Source organism: Hemicordylus capensis, chromosome 3 (assembly GCF_027244095.1).
Source record: "Hemicordylus capensis ecotype Gifberg chromosome 3, rHemCap1.1.pri, whole genome shotgun sequence".
Taxonomy (NCBI): domain Eukaryota; kingdom Metazoa; phylum Chordata; class Lepidosauria; order Squamata; family Cordylidae; genus Hemicordylus; species Hemicordylus capensis.
The window spans coordinates 296,864,812-296,887,527 of record NC_069659.1 but is presented as its reverse complement, the minus strand read 5'-3'; the positions used below and the strand labels follow the sequence as shown (position 1 = coordinate 296,887,527).

Below are 22,716 nucleotides of genomic sequence, written 5' to 3'. Positions count from 1 at the left end.
AGCGGGCTAAGGGAGCCTGGCCCGCTTTTCGCCGACCGTGTGCTGCAATGGGAGCCACGCGGCTTTCGGCAGCAAACCTCAGTAATTCCCCCTCCCCTTTGCCGAGGTTAAGGGAGCAAGCGCTCTGTTAACCTCAGTGTTTTGATCGTGTATTGCTGTGCTGCGGCTTCGCACCATGGCAACACACGAGGAGACCCCCGACCAGGATGCTGCAAGCAGCTGCCCCCCCCCATTTGGGGGTCTCCCCAGGATGTCCCATGCACTCACATGGCGCATCCTGGAACTTCCAGGGACTGCGTGGCCCCCGATCCCTGCAGCCCCCACCGGCTCCATGATGGAGCCGGCAGTTGTTTGGGTGGCCGATTTGGTCACCCAGGGCTGCCTGGGGATTGTCTGCGGAGAGAGCGGGCTAAGTCCACTCTCCCCACAAACCCTCTTAAGGTGGATCTCACTGATCGTGAGACTCGCCTCTATATTTTTTAATCTGTGTGAACCATCTCCTGTTCTCTCAAGCAACCCCACCCTTTCTGCCCTGGTGTCTCTTATACTTGGAACGGCCTTCCAGAACACTGTTGTGATGCCATCTCTTCTTCAAATCTTTTCTCAAACCCTACCTTTTCTGTGCTTTATTTGGTTTAATCCTCTCCCCCTGCCCTCACCTTTATCTTCCTCCCTTCCCTTTTTTGCCTCCCTTGTGTCAGATACTAGATTGCAAACACATTGCAGCAGAAGCCTGTCTTCTTTTTGTTACTCTGTTAATTGCCACTTTGGAAGGATAGCTGGAGCTGTAAATCTGTAATTTGGGGATTGGACCACAGCTCAGAGGTAGAACATCAGCTTTGCATGCAGAAGGTCTCAAGATCAATTCCTGGCATATCCAGGTAGGGTTGGGAAAGACCCCTGAGCCTGAAACCCTGGAGACCTGCTGCCATTCAAACCCTGGAGACCTGCTGCTCATTCACACATTGTGTTCAACACTCGTACATTGAGTGTACACTCTACACAGGTACAGATCAGTACACAGATGCAGTCATTCAAATGTTATGCTGAATGCAGGTACAGAAGTACCCTTTCTATCTATGCCATGCATTTGAAGGGCTTGTGTCTAGGTTCACTTTTAAAATAAACACAGGTACAGTCATTCACACAAATACATGTACAAGTGTACAGACATCTGAATACTTGTACAGCATAATGTCTGAATCAGGCTAATGTTGAGCTGGCTGGATCAATGGTCTGACTCAGTGTAAGGCAGTTATAAAGCAAATGGTGCTTTATAAGTAATAATTCCACACTAATAAAGGAACTATGACAGAGTTATGGTAGAAACTGACAATATCCGGGACATGGCTAAGGACAAAAAACCCGCCACCAAGTTTATTATAATAGCTTGTTTAAAAATGAGCAGAGTCTTCAATACATAAAGCTGAATAATGTTGGCTACAAGATTTTACTCTCTCCAAACCATCTCTAATTTGCTATAGCTCGTGGAGACAGGCAGGTCCAGGGGTCCATTAGCTCTGGTAATTGGACTTGTAGATTGCAACAGAACAAGAAGCTTTGTGTTTAATGGAGTTCTTCCTGGTGTAGTGCAAGAAACCTGCATGTAGAAGGAAAGGTTGCTCATAAGAAAGGAAATCTGAATCAGCAGCCACCAACCATAAATTGAATAAGGAACAGCCATGTTATTAAGCAGAATTTATGCCAGACATTACGACTAGCTTCACTTTGGGGGGATACCACACAATTTTCCTTTAAAGTAGTCAATTTACAGCCTCTCAGTATAAAGATGGAATCTTCATGCAAGATTACTGTTGCTGTAATTAGTCTAAATTCCTGGGCTTTATGGGAGGAGCCACTTTGAGGAACCAACTTGGAAGTAGACCAATCCCCTTCTCCCACTTTCCAAAAGTGGGAGATACAGCATAACATGTGAATGATTCCCCATTACCACAACTACTGTGCCTGCTGCATGCCTCTCTTACCTTTGGAGTTGGTAAACATAGATCAGCTTGTACTCTTAGGGAGTTGGATTTGGTCCTTAGGCCCCCAGCCATAGATTCCCAGCCTGGGTGATTAGAGGTTCCTTTTGGACTTCAGTTATCTGACTTTTCATGTATTTGTTTTCTTGTATTGCAAGAGTACATACGAAGAGCCCTGATCAGGCCTGCACAACTCAAAATGACCTGGTGGGCCGAAACCAACCGTGACTTGGTTCATGGGGGCTGAGGTCAATCCTTAGGGTGCTGATAATTAGAGTAACACTTAATATCAATCAATCAATCAACCAAATTAAATCAAATTAAAGTAAAATTAATTAAAAATTAATTAAAAATTAATTTAATCAATATTTAACTTTTGATGTTCTGGTGGGCCAAGATTTAAATTAATATGAAATAAGTTGAATTAAAATTCATTCTGATAATATAAAAATTATACAGTCTGTACAAAATACATAATAACATGCATTGTTCTTCCTTTCCACCTCTGCCAAATCATCACACATAACATGGAACACTTTTAAGGAAAAAAAAATATGAGAAGCACTTCTCATAATTGTGGAAAAGAAGGGAGAAGGGGAAAGAAAGATGGAAAGGTTGCAGCAGGAGACTTGGCTTGAGAGAAAGAGAGAGAGAATGGAGCAGTCTTGGGGAGAGAGAGGGAGGGAGAGGGAGAGAAAGAGAGAGAATGAATGGAGCAGTCTTGGTGAGAGAGAGAGAGAGAGAGAGAGAGAGAGAGAATGAATGGAGCAGTCTTGGGGAGAGAGAGAGAGAATGAATGGAGCAGTCTTGGGGAGAGGGAGAGAGAGAGAAAGAATGGAGAAGTCTTGGAGAGAGAGAGAGAATGAACGGAGAAGTCTTGGAGAGAGAGAGAATGAATGGGAGAGGGAGAGAGAGAATGGAGAAGTCTTGGGGGGAGAGAGAGAGAGAGAGAGAATGAATGGAGCAGTCTTGGTGAGAGAGAGAGAGAGAGAGAGAGAGAGAATGAATGGAGCAGTCTTGGTGAGAGAGAGAGAGAGAGAATGAATGGAGCAGTCTTGGAGAGAGAGAGAGAGAGAGAGAGAGAGAGAGAGAGAGAGAGAATGAATGGAGCAGTCTTGGGGAGAGGGAGAGAATGGAGAAGTCTTGGAGAGAGAGAGAATGAATGGAGCAGTCTTGGGGAGAGGGAGAGAATGGAGAAGTCTTGGAGAGAGAGAGAATGAATGGAGCAGTCTTGGAGAGAGAGAATGAATGGAGAAGTCTTGGAGAGAGAGAGAGAGAATGAATGGAGAAGTCTTGGAGAGAGAGAGAGAGAATGAATGGGAGAGGGAGAGAGAGAGAATGGAGAAGTCTTGGAGAGAGAGAGAATGAATGGAGAAGTCTTGGAGAAAGAGAGAGAGAATGGAGAAGTCTTGGAGAAAGAGAGAGAGAGAAAATGAATGGAGCAGTCTTGGTGAGAGAGAGAGAGAATGAATGGAGCAGTCTTGGAGAGAGAGAGAGAGAGAGAGAGAGAGAGAGAGAGAGAGAGAGAGAGAGAGAGAGAGAGAATGAATGGAGCAGTCTTGGGGAGAGGGAGAGAGAGAGAGAGAGAGGGAATGAATGCATGAAGGGAAGGAGATGGCCACGGGGGTGCGTGTGTCCTTCCCTCCCCTCCCCCATGGCAGCAATGCACAGCGACAGAATTCAGAGTGACACTCGGGCCTGCTATTTGGCCCGGCGTTGCTTCCAACTGCGAGGCACGCCTGCTCAGTTAAGAGACTTAACTGAGGAGGCACGCCTCACATTTGGGAATCAACACCGGGCCAGAAGGCAGGCCCGAGTGTTGCTCTGATTTCTGCCGCTGCTGCCGCCGTGGCAGAGGGTAGGGAAGGACACACGCACCCCCACAGCCATCTCCTCGGCCGCGTGGCAGCTGGAATTTGGGGGGGGGGTTTAAAGCAGCAGGGGGAGGAAGGGGAAATAGCCTCAGGGGTCAGGAAAAAAGCCCTTGCAGGCCGCATGCGGTCCGCGGGCCATATGTTGTGCAGGCCTGGATTAGACAAAGCCCTATCTAGTCCAGCACTCTCTTTCCTACAGTGGCCAACAAGATGTCTCTAGGAAGCTCTTAAACAGAAGATGAAGACACACCAACTCTTCCACCATTTTGTTCCTCTGCAAGTAGCATTCAGAGGCAACCTATAGCCATCAAGCCTAGTAGCCATTGACAGACATTGTCCAATTCCTTTTTTAAAGCCATCTCAGCTAATGGCCATCAATCATCACATCTTGAGGTCATTTACACAATCAAAAACTGTGTTCTACCTGGGTTGGAGAGCTCTGTGTGTGTGCTCCCAATTTTTGGTATGTGGAAGCAAAGTAAGAGGAAAACCTGGTTAGAAGTGATTGTGTGGAAGCAAGGTAGAAAGAAAACCTGGGTAGCTTTTCCTCCTACCTTGCTTTCACACAGTCACTTCTAACCAGGTTTTTCTCTTACCTTGCTTCCACACAACTGAAAATTGGAAGCACACACAGCTCCCAAACCTGGGTAGAACACAGTTTTTGAATGTGTGAATGACCTCCTTGTGTCAGTGAATTATATAGATGCACTGTGTAGAAAAGTATTTCCTTTTGTCTGCCTTAAATCTTCTGCCAATCAGTTTCATTTAATGTCTCCTGCTTCTAGTGCGATGAGAGAGGGAGAAAAACTTCTCTCAGTTCACTTTGTCCACAATAAGGGCCCAAGATCAGAGCATGCATAGATAGACATAGAAAGATCTAGTGTAATGTGGTGGTTTGGATTTGGATGTCAGAAATCCAAGTTCAAATTCCTCCTCAGTGAGGATGCTCAGAGGATAGTCCCTGGACCGTAAGACCCAGTTTCTTGCAGTGAGCGCTCCTTGCACATGAGCAGAGAGGGAGCCCTGGGTGGCCGGATTGGCTGTCCACACAATTGCTGGCTCCGAGACAGAGCCAGCGGGGGGTGGGGGAGCACGCAGGGCATACTGGGGAGACCCCCGGAGCCAGGAGGAGGCATTCCGCCTCCCGCTTGGGGGTCTACTCATGAGTAGCTGTGGTGTGGAGCCGCACTGCAGCTACTCACGAGCAGATAGCCCGCGTTTGCAGAGTGCTCGCTCCGCAAACCCGAGCTAAGGGGCGGGCTACAGGAGTGGGTTAGCCGCTCCAGAAGCACCGGGCTCGGCTGCGAGCCCAGTGGTTCTGACGATCAGCAAAAATTGGGCTAGCGGAGGCTAGCCTGATTTTTGCTCATCATTAGAATAGCCCCACTATCTATTAACCTAATTTGCTTTACAAGGGTTGTTGTGAGGAAGGGGTTCTCAAACTGGGGTTCCCAGATCTTGTTGGAATACAGCTCCCATCATCCCTTCTGCTATTGTGGCTGATAGGAGCTGTAGTCCAACATCTGGGGATCCCAGTTTGAGAACCTGTGTTGTGAGGATAATACAGGTGAAACTCGGAAAATTAGAATATCGTGCAAAAGTCCATTAATTTCAGTAATGCAAATTAAAAGGTGAAACTGATATATGAGACAGACGCATTACATGCAAAGCGAGATAAGTCAAGCCTTAATTTGTTATAATTGTGATGATCATGGCGTACAGCTCATGAAAACCCCAAATCCACAATCTCAGAAAATTAGAATATTACATGGAACCAAGAAGACAAGGATTGAAGAATAGAACAATATCGGACCTCTGAAAAGTATACAGTGTACTGTGCTTGATTGGCCAGCAAACTCGCCTGACCTGACCCCATAGAGAATCTATGGGGCATTGCCAAGAGAAGGATGAGAGACATGAGACCAAACAATGCAGAATTGCTAAAGGCCGCTAATGAAGCATCCTGGTCTTCCAAGGAGCGAGTGCTCCGCAAAACCGGGCTATCTGATTGTGAGTAGCCGCGGCGCGGCTCTGTGCCATGGCTACTCATGAGTAGACCCCCGGAGGGGAGGTGAAAAGCCATCTCCCGGCTCCAGGGGTCTCCCCAGTATGCCCTGCACACTTGCACAGGGCATACTGGGGCTTCTGGGGTCTGCGTGGCCCCTGAGTTCCCCAGCCTCCGCCGGCTCCGTCACAGAGCCAGCAATCGTGTGGGTGGCCAGTCTGGCTGCCCAGGGCTCCCTCCCTGTGCACTGGAAGCAACCGGGTTTCACGGTCAGTGAGACTCGGTCCTCTCTGTGTGAACAATTTCCCTTGTGCTATTTCTCCATTGAAAATCACTCCCTCCTGTTTCCCCCTGTGCAACAATTTGTGGCAAATAGCCATTTTGGGTGAGATTTCCAATGAGAAATTGGTGCCAGGGGCAGGAGGGGGCCTGAAGTATTATTCTTCCTCCCTCCCTGTGTACTGCAATCCTGAGCTGAATTGGGCCCCAGTGGATTTTTTTTTAAAATTTAAACTTCAAAGGTGCACTTCCAGCTTCCTTTTGGTCTCTATGTTGTATTCATATCAGTGGGACTTCAGGCTGTTTCACACATTGCATATTTCAGTGCAGAGTGCAGGATCACATACTTATAAAATACACACATGTCATAGACATATAGGTACAGTCCCTGGAACATTGGGATTAGCCTTGGCTGCTTGTAGAGTACCTAGGCACTCAGCGACAAAGCTGTCTTTTGCTGCTAGATAATGTCTGAAGCAATCCATAAGTGAAAATGTTTGAGGGCATCCTCAGGCAGTTTTACAACCACATCCACAAAGGAAACTGTTCTTGCAAAGAAAAAAAATGGCCTTGGCCTCTGTCCCAGTGTGCAGATGGTTCTCTCTATGCCTGCTCCTTTGGCGTCTTTTTCCAGTGTACGCTTGCACAGGCATCTAGACTGAAAGCAGGAGTGTGCTTTGTAGGAAAGATGCCAAACATCATGTCTTGCCAGCTTTTTCTTACCAGTTCCCCAAAGATTATGGACAGGAAAGGCTGATCGGAAGCCAAAGCCGTGTGTGTGTAGAATAGAGAGAGGCGGCTGCATGTTGCGGCAGGCGTGAGCTTCTGATTTGATATGTACCACGGGGTGGTTTTTGAAAAATTACTCCTAAATACAAGTTCTTTGCACTGTGTTTGACTTTCATATACAGCCCACTATAAAATCTACCCAGTATAAAATCTACCTCAAAAATCTTCCATTCTAGATCCTGAAATTGGTCTTGGCTTCGCAAACAAATGTCCCTTTTATATTTGGAGCAAATATATGCAGCAAACATGGATCACCAAGATTCCCTTTTCAAGTGGGTCCACATACGAGCTCTTTTCCTAACTTCTAAAAAGTCTTCACTGAGCACAGGGAAGGCGAGCAGGCCCTCTTGCCATGCTCCTAACCTCTGTGCATTCAGTGGTTATGCATGTACAACCGTACCACAGGCATATAGAGGTCAGGGAAGAGGGCAAGAAGGCATGATCCTGCTCCCCCTTCGCATGTTCAGTGAACATACAGATGAAGGTGTGAAAGCAGTTGCATAGGGAAACCATTGCCTGGTTCAGGCCGCCAGTGGCGGCCCCCTAGCTATGCCCCCTGCGTCTGACATCAGACACTGGGGGCATTGCCATGTGAGGAAATGGGGCTGTACACCCTGTTTGCAAGTCAGCTTAGACCAGCGCCGCATTTGCAGCATGGCTGGGAGCACCTTTCCCTGCTTGGAAAGTCAGAGAGACGTGTTCCCGGCCAGGCCAGCAACCCAGTGCTGGATGAAGCTTCTCAAAAACAGAGCCAGCCTGGCTGAAATTGACTTGCAAGCAGGCTACATGGCTCTGTTTCCTCACATGGAGATGCCTCCTGTGCCTGACACCAGATGCTGGGGGACTGGCTGGGGCACCCAGAGATGTGACTCCTGGCACAGCAGTTGGTGGAATTCTCGGGCAAGCAGCAACAGTTTGGTGGGCCACTGTGCGAAACAGGATGCCACTGTAGCCGCCGTCGTGCGCAAAACAGGGCCACTGTGCGAAACAGGTTGGGTGAGCCACTGTGCAAAACAGGATGCTGGACTAGATGGGCCTTGGGCCTGATCCAGTAGGGCTGTTCTTATGTAACAGTTTGGCTCACAGAGGGGTCCCCTTCCTCTCAGTACTAGGGATGTGCAGAACCGGTCCGGCGGTCCACGGTCCGATGGTTCGGTCCGGGGGTTCGTGGGTTCGTGATCGAACTGAACCCCCGCCCCCAGTTCTGTCTGGACCAGAACCAAACCGCTGGTCCGGTCTGGCAGGTCCGTGAACTTTTTAAAAAACAAAATTACATTTAAAATAACTACCTGTAGCCCCTTCGGGGGGCTTGCTGTAGCTGGGGGGGGGGTGTCCACGAGGGTTCCCTCTCCCCCCTCCGACCTCCTTCATCACTGCTGCAGCTGGGTAAAGATAGTCTTTTTGGCACTTTCGGACCTCTGTAAAGGTGAGCGGTGGCCATTTTGGCCACCGCCACGCATGCGCATATGCCCTCTGTGAGGCCCGGCATGGCCTACGGCCTCGCAGAGGGCATTTGTGCATGGGTGGCAGCGGCCAAAATGGCCGCCGCTTGCCTTTACGGAGGCCCCAAAGGGCCAAAAAGACTATCTTTACCTGGCCGCGGCGGTGATGAAGGAGGCTGGCGGGGGGTGAGGGAACCCTCGCGGACACACACACCCCCGCGGCTACAGCAAGCCCCCTGAAGGGGCTACAGGTAGTTACTTTACATGTAATTTTAAAAAAAAGTTCGCTGGCTGACCGGACTGGGGGGGGGGTTCAATGGGGGCCGGACCGAACTGGCCCAGTTCCGTTTGAGGCCGGTTCGGCCTCGAACCGAACCGGGCCAGACAGTTCCCTGCACACTCCTACTCAGTACCTCAGAATGTTTGCTTGTTCCACATTCAAGGTGGGAAGGGAATCCTTCTCCGCAGTGCCTGATCTCTTCAGTTCGATTGGAGAGGCATTAGCTCTGTTCACATGTTAGTTTAATGCACGCACAATCTGTGTACAGATACATGCATACAGTTATTCACACATTATGTTCAATGTACTTCCTATCTGCACCCTGCATTTTAGAGGGTCTGTACTCAGGTTCACTTTTAAAATTAATTCATTTACAGTCATTCACACATAAACATGTACATGTGTACAGACACCTGTATACAGTACAGTGCAATGTCTGAACTGGGCTGTTGTTAATTTCATATCTGTTCCTCTTTGTAAAACCTTTTAACAACTGCTTTGTTATATCAAACTTAGCATTTGCATAGTGCTTTTGAGCATTTATCACATTTCTCATATACAATCATGTAATCTTTTAAGGTAAAGGCCAATTGTGCTGTCGATTTGGTGTCGATTCCTGGCAGCCACAGAGCCCTGTGGGACTTCCAGGGGCTGGGAGGCCCCCAAACCCAGCTGCCGTAACCGGCTTTGTGACGGAGCTGATAATAATCTGGGCTGCTGATCCAGCCACCCAGGGAGGGCTCCCTGCTTGTCTATGGGGAGAGTGGGTCAAGCCCACTCTCCCCACAAACCCCCTGTGGGCTTTTCACACTGCTTTTGTGAAGAGCCCCTCCCTCACACACACACACACACACACACACACACACACACACACACACACACACACACACACACATCTGGGTGATCTTATAATCTTACTTTCCTTAAGGAAAGTAGGCTAATACACGAAACAAACGCTGATCCTTTCCATGAAACCCACAGTTCAAAACACATTCAGTTACAGTTCACTGTCCTTCAGTCGGAGACCCTTTCTGCCAGCTTCTTCCTTGGCCGTTAACTTCCAGCGGAGTCTACTTCCTAGGTGCTGAGATACATGGAACTCTCCCTGACAATTCCAGTGCCTAGCAACCATTGCCATGCTTACCTCACTAATACCCAGATCAAGCAACATGTAAGAACATAACCTGTTGCAAACCAGTGAATTCTGCACAGGCACCAAAGTCAAACTTTGCTTAGGGTGCCTAAAACCCTAGGGCCTGCCCCAACAATGTGATCTGAATGTGGCTAGAAGTTGCCAGATTGAATACAGGGCAGATCTTCTCCACAAAACATTTGCTGAGATGGTTGAATTCATCAAATGTGGTTTCTACTTTACCCCTGTGGCCGTAAGTATCTGCACAGTAGCTTTGTCTCATGCCAGAAATCAGTTTATCCAAAGTTATGAAGGGATCCCCTGTGCTTCCCCTTCAAAGATTTAGGCTTGTACACATATTATGTTGTAGTTTGTGGTTGGGTGCTTAGCGACATCCGACTGTGATCTCACACTTTAGGAAAGCTCATAGTCATTGAAAACACACATTGGTGAGGCTAACCATTACAGATGGTGTTTGGAAACCACTACAGATGCAGTCTGTGAATGCTGCATGAAAGGTCCCTAGGCTTTTTCAGGCAGTAGCTGTGATGAGCTCTTCCACAAACATAATGTGAATAAGACTGTAGTGCAGTGTAGTTGGAAAGGAAAGGTTGTGCCATTGAGTCGATGTCGACTCCTGGTGACCACAGAGCCATGTGGTTTTCTTGGTAGAATATAGGAGTGGTTTACCATTGTGTTTTCCTGCGCAGTATGAGATGATGCCTTTCAGCACCTTCTTATATCGCTGCTGCCTGATATAGGAGTTTCCCATATTGTGGGAAACACACCAGTGGGGATTGAAACCAACAGCCTCCTGTAGTCCAAGAGAATGAGGAGATAACCTTTAGGAACTACGTTTTGTAGTCTCTGAATCACTGGAAAGCAATTGGAGACCATGGACCCTTCTTCTCCACTCACTTTTCCCCTCACCTCCTCTCTCTCCAGCCTATGGCTACCAACTGGCCTCTCATTTACTTGTAACCTTTTAGTGAGAGTGTGGTGTAGTGGTTAGAGTGTCAGACAAGGAGTGGGGAAACCTGGCAACTCAGTCATGAAACTCACTAGGTGACCTTTTGCCAGTCATCAGTACTCAGCCTAACTTACCTCACAGGGTTGTTGTGAGGATAATGGCGGCTGGGGGGGAGGGTTGCGGGGGAACCATGTTCACTGCCCTCAGCTCCTTGGCAGAAGGGCAAGATAAAAATGAAATAAATAATGACTAAAATAAGATTTTTGGTTCCAGCCAACATCCTCTTAGTTTCATGAGTAGCAGGCCTGCATCTATAATTTGACAAAGAGTGGGAACACAAATGTCTCTGGGCCCATGAGGGAGGGAGAGCCTGCTAGCTGGGAAACAACCCTTTCTTTGCTCTCCCCGATCCCTCCTGCCTCCCCGACTCATTGTCAAGCTTCTGGCTCCTCATCGGAGTGTGTGATATTATTTGCATAGGAGTGAGTAAAAGGGCATGCTGAGAATGTTTTGCTTTTCACCATGTCTGTATAGTTCTTCTGCAGCAGCGGGGAGAAGAAGGCGGCAGGGGACCAGGAGCTCATCTTCACTTCTTTTCCCAGGGCCCACTTCAACCTTGCTAAGACCCTGATCAGAGGGGTGGGGAATGCCCCCAAACTAGAGATGTGCACGAATTGTGAACTGAAGCATGATTCAGAGCACACCCCCTGCCCCTTTAAAACAGAGGAGAGCAGGTGCATGCCTGCTCCTCCACCACTTACCGCTACTTCCCAAATTGGTGGCACTCCTCCCAGATATCTTAGTGCACTGGCAGTGCTCTCCCCAGCTGCCCCCACACGAGGCTGGTATGTACATGGCCTCCGTGCATGTGTGGCAGCCATTTGCATGGTCAGCATGGTTACACGCATGGAGGCCTTTCTGCCTGCCAGCATCATGCAGGGGCAGCTGGGGGAGAGCACAAAGATAAGTGGGAATCGTGTTGCCAGTTCAGGGAGTTGCAGCGAGTAGCAGAAAAGCAGGTATACATGTGCTTGCTTCCATTCTAAAGGGGCAGGGTGTGTGTTCTGAATAGTGCTTCAAATTGCAATTTATACACATCCCCCTACCAAAAACAAACTAGCAAACAAACCACTTCACATTCTGTGCCATTCACAAGTTTCCTGCAACTCTCTGCCCCACCACGGAGAGGCAGTGTTGCATACTGAGGCTTTCAATCTGAGTCCATTAAAAGCTCAGTGGCAATTAAAAGGAAGGAGGAAGCAGCTTGGCACTGTGACATTTTATCTACTCTGTCCTAGCCCACCAGCCAATCTCGTTTGCCTCTTCTGCCATAAGTGCACACGCACTGGAGGATGCAAAGTGGGGAAGAGGAAGAAACAGGCATCAGGACACTCACAGCTTGAAACACAGTTCAGATTTCATCGTAAAAGCTTGCAAAACCGGAATTCAGCTGACGTAGTTTTACCAGCAGGCAGCTATAAGCTGCAAGGTCTACCTGGCCCATCTTGCTTCCTTGCAGAAAGATAATCCTCATCTATCGCCTTGACACTTGTTTACATATTGTCACTAGCTAAATGGAGGCCACAAGGCTGATTGCTCTTTCTAATGCTTATGAGTGTGGAGACTCAGTTGACAAACAGCAGTGGAGATAACTTGCCAGCCCTTGAGCCTTGGACATTGCAGATACACGCTCAGTTTGAAGAGAGGAAATCCCACCTTTAAGTATTTCAGAAATTGCAGTCAAGTATCCTCTCTAAGCCCTGCTGGAAACACTTGCGATGATACATATGTGTAGCTTGGGAAATATACTGAGAATGCAAATTTCACAGCCAGTGGACAGCATATAAATTTTACCCATTAGAAGGCACTTTTAAGTTAATATTTTTAGATAATTAGCAAAAACTAGCCTGTTAGTTGTTTTGCCTGTCAAATGATTGTACTACCACCCCTTCCATCCTTGGTCAGAGAACCAAGATAAACTGTGATTCTGGGTCAAAAAAGCACCATTTAACCCTTCTCCCAGCAGTACCTCCCACAATTTCCTGGGTCTTTTAAAAACCAGACTTATTTTACTCGGTTATAAGGCTGTGCACTCACTCGCTCCAGCACTAGCTTCTTGGAATAATCCTCACGCCCCTCTCCTGCAATCTGTTACGTGTGGGCTGAATATCATTCTGCTACTTTTGAATTAGGACTAGTGTTACTGTCACAAAGGTTAAACTGTGGCGAAGCACCCATTCGCTGATTGTTAATGCATACAGCCTTTTCTCACAATCCGGTGAGAAAGGGATCAAGGGAGAGCAGAGAGGAAGGCTGCTTGCACTTACCTCCCTGCTGGCAATCCCTCTTCTCTCTGAGTGGCCAGATCACCTGTCCACATGATTGCTGGCAGCTGCTGGCAGCGCAGAGGGTTGGACGCATTATGGGTGCATCGCGAGTGCATGCAGGGGTGTAGTATAATTGGGTGAACGGGTTCAAAGAACCCGAGCCGTGCCCAATCAGGAGCCGCCATTCGCGGCCCTGACACGCCCCCCCACGTCTTGACGTCAGACGCGGGGGTGGTAGTTTAGCTCCCGAGTGGGGGCCACGCGGCCCCTTCGGGAGCTAAACAAAGGCTGGCGCTGCGTTCGCAGCACCAGCCAGGAGCGGCTCTTCCCTACAAAGGCAGGGAAGAGTTGCTCCTGGCTGGTGCTGCAAATGCAGCGCCAGCCTAACTAGCTCCTGAAGGGGCCACACGGCCCCTTCAGGAGCTAAGACTGGTGCTGCATTTGCAACGCAGCCCAGAAGCGGCTCTTCCCTGCAGGGAAGAGCCGCTCCTGGGCTGCGCTGCAAACGCAGCACCAGCCTTTGTCTAACTACCGAAGGGGCCACGCGGCCCCTTCAGCAGTTAAGTTGCTTCTCCCGAATGGAGCCTCAAGGCTCCGTTCTGGAGCCAGACCACGCCCCCCCCATGTCTGACGTCAGATGCGGGGGCGTGGCTATCCCCTGCGTCTGACGTCAGATGCAGGGGGCGGGGTTATCGGGGCGCCCGCCGCGGCCGCACACAGGCCGCCGGCGGGCTAGCTACGCCCCTGAGTGCATGGTGCATTATGGGGATTCCCCTGATGCCAGCCGGGAGCCCCTCAGTCTCCCAGCCCTGGCTGCAAGCAGCTGGGGTTGGCAGATGATAAACAAAAATGGGGCTAAGAGAGTGCTAGCTCGACTAACCCTGTTTAAGAGGGTGGCTGGCTTGGTGGGTTTGTGCTGGGATCTGGCGTGGTCCTGGCAGTTCTCACGCACGGGCAAGACCAGGCTCGCCTTTGCTGCGAGCAAAGCCTGCGCATGAGAACAGCCTTATACTCTGTGCATCTGTAAGGATGCTGTCTTATGTTGGCTCACAGCAACTATAAGCTTAAGTTCCACTTATGGGCTCCACACTGGCTGACCTTGTAACGTTGCATGCACACAAACTGCACAGACGATGTCACATAAGAGCAAGCTCATTATTTCCAGTGGATTTACTCGTGTGCAACACTCTTTGTGCAATTTTGGCAGTTGTGCAACTTGCACAATTGCTGCACAGTGTTACTAGGCTGATGTCGTTGCATAAGATGCCAGCCACTGCACAGCAGTTTGAGGGCTCTCTTGAAGGCTGTGATTGCTTAACTCTGTTTTAATTTTTCTTTGCAGGGATACTTTTTGCTGTGTTTTAAAATACACCTTTATTTCTCCTTCATTGTTCATAGACTTATTTTGTCCACAAGGATTTAGAGTTCTTGGCAGATGCATTATTTATGCAATAAACCCGCTGTCCTATAAATACACTCATAAAGACTACTCAAATTGACAGTAAAATCTATAGGAAGTGAAGCTGCATAGCACAGCTGCTAGAGTTTTGAACCATAGTTTCTCTTTAAAAAAGAATAATGTTTCCCTTTTCTGAAAGTTCCACGTCTTGTCACTATGTTGACACCTGTAACGGATAAACATCTGAAGTATAGATTAATTGATGTAAATCTCAGAGACTCCTAATTTATTAATAATTATTACTATTACAAATATTTATGTAATGCTTTTCAACAAAAAGTTCTCAAAGTTGTTTGCACAGCAAAAGGTATGAGAAAATGGTTTCCTGTCCCCCAAAAGGCTCACAGTCTAAAAAACCAAACACACACAGAAGATACATTAGCAGCAGCCACTGGAGAAATGCTGTGCTAGGCTGAGTAGGGACAGGTGCTCTCCTCCTGCTAAATATAAGTGAGGCACCACAAGTGCCTCTGTGCCCAGTTAGCAAGGGACCATTCCCACTCATGAAAATGGGAATGGAACTCCAATCCCCAGCCACCAATTCCTTCAGAAAATATCTGAGTAAATGGATATCCTGTTCTAGGCTGAGCTGGGCTTTCTGCTGAAGCAGGGATCCAGGAGGGGCATAGATCTCAGACAGCTCCAAGGGAATAGAGGTCAGGACCTTAGCTAATGCTGAGCAGGAACATATGAGAGCTGCACACAGCAACCTCAGAGGGATGTTGCTCCAGCAGCTGCTGAAGCAGGTAGAACAGATTGGCCACACCCTTTCACTTAGAAAGGCTCTGTAACTCAAACAGGGATTGCTCAGTTTTCTAAACACTGATTCTGGCTACACTGGGGGTTGTGTTTGAGGTCCTGACTTGGGTTCCTCAGGTTCTCCTGGTGTGGAGAGTCCTAGTGGTACAGTGTTGCCTAATGTCCAGATCATAGGGTCTTCCCACCCTGCCTTGCCCCCTGAACTTTCCATCTTATCCCCCAATTGGTGGGGTTCACAGAGCATAACAATGGCTTAGTCTTGTCACTTTCATTTCCCTTCACCTCCAAGTAAACTTGGTGAAATCAGGTGGAAAGGCACTGCTCCTGCCCAGTGGTTGCCATTCAGACCTTGCCATCACCCAATTCCCATTTAGGGAGTTCCTCTAGAAAACTTGGTTGGAAACAGCACATCAGCTTTAGTAACACTGCATGCACAGAAGCTGTTGCACAACTGTCAAAATTAGCTGCCCCATGCAGTAGCATACTGGAGGGATGGGGTATAAATCTTTCATATACATACATACACAAGCAAGATTATTTCTAAATATTGAAATATTGTTCCAAAAATATTGTTCTAAAATCAAGTGACCTTTTGTAAGAGCTGTTCAACCATGGAACAGTCTGCCTCATGCAGTGATGGGTTCTCTTTGATGGTGAAAAAGGAAGGAGGTTATTATAAAAAAAATGTTGAAAGTTCATAAAATAATTTCATGAGAACCTGTTGCGTGTGCTCTATTACACTGACAATAATGCATGGTTTAGATATGCTACAAGTGCACAAAATTCATGTGTGCAGATATACATATAATTGCCTGCAAGTCAGACTATATTTAAACACAGGAGAAGCATCTGATCATCACTGAATCATATACTGTAGCTGCACATTCAAAAAGAGCAAAGAAATAAAAGGCTGCAATAAATAGAACTGCTTAATTTGTTGTGATGCTTTCCCATTGGTCCTAGTTCTATATCCTGTGGCTTTTATCCTCACCTAGAAAAGACCTAAGGCATATGATGTTTGAAATTTCTTCAGCAAGGGTATTTCACTCAGAGGTGGTATTTGTGAGACCTGCTGCCCATGCACTTGTAACTGAATGTGTTATCAGAAGGCCCCATCATTGCCACAAACTGTAGTTCAGTGATCTAACACAAGCAATTCAAAAATTAGGATCACACTAAAAATCAAGTGAATGAGCTCTTAAAATCAGTCTGGTATTGCTAATTTGGCTATGTCAGAATGGTAACTTTACTTCTCAATGGATTATCCAAATGAGCTAGGGATGTGCATGAATCGATTCGGCGCATCCAGTATGTATGCACCAAATCGTTTCAGTGCAGCCCACCAAATTGTTTTGGCTGGGCAGGGAGTTGTACCTTTAAGCATTAGTAAAGCAGGTCCTTACCTGCTTGTCTACCACCCCACTGCTTTTATGGTCATGGTGCTGTGCCACTCAGAAGTCCACGTGCGACAGGGTTTCGCCCAGCATCCTGCACACGGTGGCTTTGTGTGTCTTGCTGCTGTGCGCAGGACACTGGGTTAAACTCCACGGCCACACACGGACTACTGAGCTGTGCAGTGCCACTCCTGGAAAAGCATCAGAGGAGCAGGTAAGGACCTGCTTTACATTTGATTAAAGGTACTGCTCCCTGGCCTGCCAAAAGATTCATGCACATCCCTATAATAAGTCTCTTCTTACATTGCCAGCTGTTAAAGTGATCCCTAAAGTGACTCCTTACATTGCCAAAATGATCCCTTCCACTCACCCCAAAACTGTTGTCCACAATCTTCTTCTACCCCTTTCTTTTAACGACAAGCTACTCCTAATACAGTACAGGCAGGCCAATCCTATGGTGCAGCTAAGATTGGCATTGCTATAGTGGCACTAACACCAATGTAACTGGTGCTCTTCCTCTTCCAGCAGGATAATTGGTATCCTCCTTTGCTCTTTCAGCAGTAATGACAAAAGCACAAAATGAGTGTTAGGAAAAGAGAGCCAACATAGCAACACTGACTGCCACTTCCACCGAATCCCTAGTAACACAACTGTCACCCACCAATTGTGATGTAACTCCTGACAATACCCTCACAATATGCATGCAAAGAGGAACCAATCAACAAGCAGAGTCAGCATGGATCACATGATGACATCACCGAACCCATTCCATATACCATCCCATAGAGTATACAAACATGGTGCCAGGGAGAGCCCACAGTAGGCAGCTTCAAATAACTGCTGTCAGGTTGGTTGGTGGGAAATGAAGGTTGTTGGGGAGCATATACTCCTGTGAGGCATGGCATCTGAACCTAACCAAGTTTGGTTTGCAGCCGGAGTTACTGAGTTTCCCCCAACTTTGTCACCAATTTCAGCCCTTGGGTACAAATCTCAGTACGAGGTCAGTGACTCCAGCTACAAACTGGACTTGGACAGGCTCAGATGTCATACCCAAGAAGAGCATACTCTGCCTGGGGATCCCTGGTTCCTGTCTTACTGACTTGGTGGCAGTCCTGTGAAGCCACTCAGTGCCCCTTTCAGCACAGCTATCCTAGCGTAATAGTTTGGAGCAGGGTTTCTTAACTTTGGGCCCCCAGATGTTGTTGGACTACAACTCCCAGAATCCCCAAGCAAAAGCCATTGCAGTTGAGGATTCTGGGAGTTGTCGTCCAACAACATCTGGGGGCCCAAGGTTAAGAAACCCTGGTTTGGAGGGCAGAAATGGAAGTCTGCAGCTCCGAGCACCAGGGCTTCCCTCAGGCAGGAGTTTAAATCCTTTGGGAGCACAAACAGCAGCACCCTTCAGACAGCTACTGCTTTGCCATGGAATCAGGAAAGGCCACAGAGAAGGAAGGGCTGTCATTCCATTCACAGCTTTCAGCCAGGCTCATATCTTCAGCGTGGTGTAGTGGTTAGAGTGCTGGACTAGGACCGGGGAGACCCGAGTTCAAATCCCCATTCTGCCATGAAACTAGCTGACTGACTCTGGGCCAGTCACTTCTCTCTCAGCCTAACCTACTTCACAGGGTTGTTGTGAAAGAGAAACTCAAGTATGCAGTACACCGCTCTGGGCTCCTTGGAGGAAGAGCGGGATATACATGTTATAATAATTATAATTCTCCCCACAGATGATCAGGGGGCTAGCCCTGGGCGGCCGGATTGGCCACCCACACGATTACCGGCTCTGTCACAGCTGGTTGGGGCTGTGGGGATCGGGGGCCACCCTGATCCTGGGCTCTCTTAGCCCGCTTTCGAGCAGTTGTGAGAATACGCTCTGTCCGTCTTACTCTAAAAGGGCCCTCATACCACCGAAAGCTGCAATACTTTGAAACAAAGTGCAATACAGTTAACAAAGAGGTGCAGCTTTTGCAGTCACTGCGTCCCATGGTGAGTATGGTGCACTGGTTCCCTTACTGTCTGTTGAACGTCTTTCAAGGGCCTGCTAGGACAAAGGAATGGCAGCCCTGTTTAGGAACAGCTGGTTTACCCCTGGCCCTTGTTGCCATTGGCGGCCTTGCTAGTGGTATGCATGGCGTTGGAGGGGAGTTGAGTTCCTTGCTTGTCTCCCTGTTGAGAGACTGCTCAGTTGCCTGTGAAGAGAGGAAAGAAACATGGGAATAGTTATGAGTAGTGGGTAGCAGCTGCCACAGATGGCTCCTGTGACTGGCTGCTCATTAGGAATTGTTGAGTAATTGAGCGAGGGTGCTGCCATCTAGGTCTTTTCCCATTCTGTGTGCTTCATCCTCACTCAGTGCTCTCCCCTTGGATGTGGGCTTAACTGGTATTCTCACTGATATCTGTATGTGGGAGAACATCGCTATCAGGAAAATGCTCATCCATCCTTTTGAGGGAGATGTAGTATGCCTCCTGGGAAAATATGCCAGGAATGGTTATTTGGCGAGCAGTGCCATTAGTTGGGTCACCTTAAATGACGCAGCGGGGAAATGCTTGACTAACAGGCAGAAGGTGGCCGATTCAAATCCCTTCTGGTATACTTCCCAGACTATGAGAAACACCTATATCGGGCAGCAGCGATATAGGAAGATGCTGAAAGGCATCATCTCATACTATGTGGGAGGAGGCAATGGTAAACCCCTCCTGTATTCTACCAAAGAAAACCAGAAAACCACAGGGCTCTGTGGGTGCCAGGAGTTGAAATCGACTTGACGGCACACTTTACCTTTACTATTAGTTGGAGTAAAGTGCTTGGTGTTCCCCAGTCAGTATGGCAGTGTCTCCTATTTTCCTACCAAATACCATACCAAATGGTATCCTACTTAATACCATATAACCAAAGGTTATATGTATTTGTTGGGGAAGCGGGTTGTGTCCAACAAAGCTCCCCCTTTGTTTAAACAGAATGCTTATTCAGTGTCCTCTGTGTTTGGGGTGCTGCTATTACCTATTGAGTAAGAGGGGGTTGTTAAGTCAGTAGCTTTTTCTGATTGCAGGAGGGGAATGGGAGACACTCTGTAGCCACAGATCTCTTTCCTTGAAGGAGGAATGGAAGAATTGAAGGGGTACTACTTTGAGGTATGGACTCCTCTTCCTTGGAGAGTCCGTCCTTCCTTCCTTCCTTCCTTCCTTCCTTCCTTCCTTCCTTCCTTCCTTCCTTCCTTCCCTCCCTCCCTCTGTGTGGCATTTTGTATTTGCAGTCTCAGTTGCAGGAGTGGAGTCAAGGTTCCTGGTATAGTCTGGAGCAGACTCCTTGGGTTATGAATGTTATTCCTCTTCTCTTCCTGTCCTATATTTGTTATTCCTTTTGTCTGTTTATGCAAAGTGTTTCCTTCCCCACAATGCCCTATCACCAAAGCCACCACTTGTGTGCTTAAAGTTGGTGCTTATAGTTGTTTGAGCCCATGGACGGATGTAGTCTTCTACTATATGTCTGTATATATGAGCTTGTTTCTCTGGCTAGGGTTTATATGCTCCTGTTGCTGTGCTGCGATTGATACTTGAATTTAGTTGGGATTGTATCCTCTGATATGGTGGAGCATTTACTCTGGGCCTTGAATTGACTCCTAGAAGAGTGTATTACATGCAACAGCTAATTTGCTGACATAATTTTAGGCCAGTAGAGAGTTGAGACCTGGCCCTAGGTGGGAGGATGAGATTCCCTACTAAGCTGGTCACTCCTTTGATCCTCCTTTGACCCATGCCCCAAACTCTGCTCTCTTCTCTTATGACAGCATAACACAGACACTGATTTCCGGTTACGACTGTGGGCAGCTTCACACAACCACTGGCAAGTCTATAAGCCAGGAACATGTCAGGGAGTTGTTGGGAACTGAGACTGTATTTTCCCAGCAAGGACCACTGATGAATCTGCCCAAGTCCGCTTCCCGTGCTGGATCCTCGACATTCGCCCAACATTCTCTGCCCACTTGTATGATGTTGGGCAGAGAATTTTGGGTGAATGTTGAGAGGGTTCAGATGTTACGCTCACTGGGAGCGCATGCTTTTGGTTCCTGACATTTCCCTGACTAATTCTTGGCTTATGGATTTGCCAGCGGTTGTGTGAAACCGCCTTATGTAACAGTATCACTTCACCATCCTAACTTTGAGCTACGCTGATTTAGGGAATGTAGTTGCAATCCTCCCTTCCTTCAGCTGGTGTAGCTGGAGCACAGGATTTCTCCGTAAATCAGATGTGAGTGCTGGGAGCAGATAACATGAGCCTGACATGTTAATCTCCTGTTTTGCCTAAAAGTCTCCTTTGCTATATCATGGTGTCTACTCTACCCAACAGTTTTAACTGAAAAAATATATATCAGAAAGCAGCTTTAAATTTCACTTTGAGTTTACAAGGGATATGTACAAAATTGGAGAACCAATCAAGACAGATGCCTTTGCATCTTTAAGGAACTTTTGAAACTTTCCTGCATTTGAAGCTTTTAGTTCAGGATGGTTGTGCCACTGAATTTTTGTTTTGATGAGCAGAAGGAAATAATGAGATTTGTTTAAAATAAACCATACTCTCCCCTCAGGATTACCATGTAGCTTGTTAGAGTTGTTTTCTGATGAAGTACCAGTGGAAAGAATCACACTGGTTGTATACTGCTGTGTCAGCTTTTGAGTAAGATTTTGTTTGAGGTCATAAATGTACAAGGCTGGTGTAAAACATAAAAATGTACTATACAGTTTGCAGGGAGCAATATTTTCAAGTTAGTATTTTAAAACTGCTGGGCAATGCCTATGTTGGTTGTTGGTATACCAGGCACTTGCTTTGGCTGCTTTCTGCAACATTATAAAATGATAACCCACTCTGTGGCACTTAGTACACCTGTTAAATGAAAAACGGGGGCAACATTAGAAATATAAACATTCTTATTTAAAAATGTTCTTGTGTCTATTAGCCAGTATCAGTAGCAGCACAGATCAGCTGGTTGGTTTTACATTGCACTGTGATGCACACTTGAGTTGTGTGATGCACCACTGAGCTGAGGGCCCCGCACTGCAGTCTAATCCAATTAATGTGACTGCTGCCTATGTCAGTGTCTGAGTACTGCCAAGAGTAGGTTGGAACTGGACTCTAACCCTTGCCGCACTCTTCATTTTTTAAGATATGAGGCACACTTCATGCCCTTCTGACTTCTTACACTGCCTTTACTCCAGTCCCTACAGTGCTGCTCCTAGCTGAGATATACTTCAAATTCTCCTCTTTCCATGTGTTTAAAGACCAGTAGGTATGGCTATGGAAAGGGGTGTGTGTGTGTGTGTGTGAGAGAGAGAGAGAGAGAGACAGACAGACGGATTTGGCTCTTACAAATCTTACAAAGATGGCAAAGATGGCAGAAAGTTACAAAGATGGTAGAAATCACCATATTTTACTGGAGAAGTGCTGGTCCATTGCCCCAATTTGACATGGTTCAGATTATGATAAACTGGTGCTTCTCAAGTGGCAGACTGGACTGAGCAGCTGGTTCAGATGAATACAAGCCCCAAAACAAGAGCAAGACAAGGTTGCATCCGGAGTGCTTCCCGATACGCTGCCAGGATGTCTTTTAATCACATGAGTGGGGCGTTAATCTGAATTGCCCCTCTATATGCACTCCAAAACCAAAACCTAAAACAGTAGTTAAAACAAAATAAATTATACTAGCTTAACTTGTGCAGAGCATCTGCGTGCTAGTACTTGATTGCTCACCTCAGTCCTGATCCCCCTCAACTCAGAGATCTCTCCACCCTCACCTGAGCCGTGCTCCTGCTCCTCCGCCATCATCCCATTGCTTCTATCCCCCTCACCCCTCTTGGTCATGGCTGCAGCGTTGCCAGTGCCGATTGGCCAGTGTTGCCAGTGCCGCAGCCCCCTAACCCCAGAGACCTCCCTACCCTCACCCTGCTCCTGCTCCTCCCTGCAGGAGCAGCAGCAGCAGCAGCAGCAGCAGCAGCAGCAGCAGCAGCAGCGGCTTACTAGGCCCTTCC

General features: G+C 47.6%; 1 protein-coding gene and 1 long non-coding RNA gene across 6 annotated transcripts in view; one reads left to right on the top strand and one right to left on the bottom strand.

Annotated features, from left to right (window-relative positions):
- EPHB1 (EPH receptor B1) overlaps window positions 1–22,716 on the top strand; it is a 482,626-nt gene that overhangs the window by 80,251 nt on the left and 379,659 nt on the right. The gene's annotated exons all lie outside the window — the stretch shown is intronic.
- On the bottom strand, window positions 1,346–17,299 carry LOC128350108 (uncharacterized). Of its 2 annotated transcripts, none has more exons than XR_008319158.1 (2): window positions 17,063–17,299; window positions 1,346–1,600 (listed from the first exon to the last, which is right to left on the bottom strand). It is a non-coding gene; the product is annotated as an uncharacterized LOC128350108 (long non-coding RNA). The 2 variants fall into 2 exon arrangements; XR_008319159.1 differs by lacking the exon at window positions 17,063–17,299 and adding an exon at window positions 8,219–8,398.